Source organism: Lipotes vexillifer, unplaced genomic scaffold, assembly GCF_000442215.2.
Source record: "Lipotes vexillifer unplaced genomic scaffold, Lipotes_vexillifer_v1.1 scaffold62, whole genome shotgun sequence".
Lineage (NCBI taxonomy): Eukaryota > Metazoa > Chordata > Mammalia > Artiodactyla > Lipotidae > Lipotes > Lipotes vexillifer.
In genome coordinates, this window is record NW_006770167.1 from 23,631 (window position 1) to 25,701 (window position 2,071).

Consider the following 2,071-nt stretch of genomic DNA (forward strand, 5'->3'; position numbering starts at 1 on the left):
GTCAAGAGCCGCTTTCAGTTGGTGTAATTGGGAGCAGTACTTGTTGGAGTTAATTGTTCGGTTTTCCGAAAGGAGCTCGTAATAGAGGACTTCCTTCCAATCCTACCATATACACAATATCACCTTATTTGCATGAAGACCGACCAGCCTTTATTGTGGTTGGTGGTGGTTTATTTCACTTGCCCCATGATGTCTTCTGTTCCACATTTATTGCACAGTATCCACTTTCCATCACCCGTCACAATTTGTTTTAAAAATCGGACGTTTTCATTATGTTTAACTAGAGAATCGCATGCGGACATATGGTCAAGAAGGTTTTTTTCATTTAACTTATGTGGAACCCAAACATCAAAGTGAATAACATAACGAAGCTGGTGCAAATGATTTTCAACGCTTGATTTAGATATTTTGAGTATGTTGGCTATCTCCTGCCTGGTATAACGTTGATTGTTCTCAATTAATGTCTCGATTGCTATCAACTTCAACTGGTCAACCTGACTGTGGAGCATTGTCCAATGAGGAATCTCCAGCACGAAACTTCACAAACTACCTTTGACAGGTTCAGTCAGTCACAACACCTTCTCCATACGCTGCACAAATCTTCTTTTGCGTTTCAGTTGTGTTTTTACCTTTCTTGAAATAAAGCATAATAGGCCGAAAATGTTTTCTTCCATCTTCAATATTAAAATGGTTACACAAAAATTAACCAATTTTTATGTCTTTTTTTAAATGCATGCTGATATGACAGCTGTCACATATAATCTAACAAAATTGTTTCGAATGAAGTTAAAAACTAAGTGCTACTAGAGCCATCTTATGGAAAAAAACGAACGAACGTTTTGGCCAACCCAATACTTTAGAGTATATGTTGATAAATTACTTAAAAGGAAGAACACTCCCTGTCCATTGTTCTTTAAAAAAAAAAAAAAAAATCCTGGTTATTGAGAATTATTCTTCTATGTAAACTTAAAATCAGGCTTTCAAGTTCCACTAAAATTTCAGTGGGATTTTAATTGATTTATATTGGCTTTACATATTAATTTGAAAAGTAAATTTTTATATAGCATTGTATCAATTTAAATATGGCATATTCTTCTAGTCAGTTATTTTTGACTTTAGGCAAATTCTTATAAATTTTTCTCCTCTGTGGGACGCACTCCTTTCTGTTGTTGTTAAAGTTTATTTCCAGGTATTTAATACCCTTTCTTAGTAACAGGGATTTTTGTCCCACAAAGTACTATTTAAAATTTTTCTCATGAAATTAATATCATTGGGAACATTGGAGAAGTATGTAATACAACCAGTTTATTACAAGCATTTATTTTGGAATATTTCCTTCTAGAAATATTTGTATGATCAGCAAATAAAATCAGAAATGTACCAGATTGTCCATATGTGCAATTTGGTTATCAGTGATGTATAGTATTTGTATTTGCTAAAAATAAATCCACTGAACTTGTCTTAAATTGAGTGCTCTTTAATAAGTATTTGTCCTTTCACTTCTCCAGTTACAAAGTCATAATAGTATAAATATCTGAAATGTGCAATGTAGGAAAATGGAGGTTCTCTGTATCTGCCCCTCCCCTGCCTCTGAGAACCCTAACTACTTTTAACAATTTGGTGTTTATTTTTCCAGACAGTATTGACGCCATCCTAGATGTAACATTTCTTTCCCCACTTGCGGTATTTTCCCAACTTGCAACATTTTATCCCACGTCATTAGAAATTGATGTACTTTTGTGTGTGTGGCTACAAGGTATTTTCCACAGTATTTTCTTGAACAGATGTTCAAATTTAACTGTTCATCTATTGGGTTTTTATTTTTGCTGTTTACAAACATTTTGAAATGAACACTTTTACATAGGTAACAGCCCCTTGTTTTTGAGTATTTCTGTAGATACATTCCTAGAAGTATATTTGCTTGGTCAAAGGATATGCATATTTACATTTTTAACTGCCCTTCAAAAAGGTTATACTCTTCCAAGCCTGTACTAACACTGTGTGTGACTGCTTCCCCACACACTCTCACCAACACTGGGCATTTTTAATCTTATGATTACCTCTCTTTCCC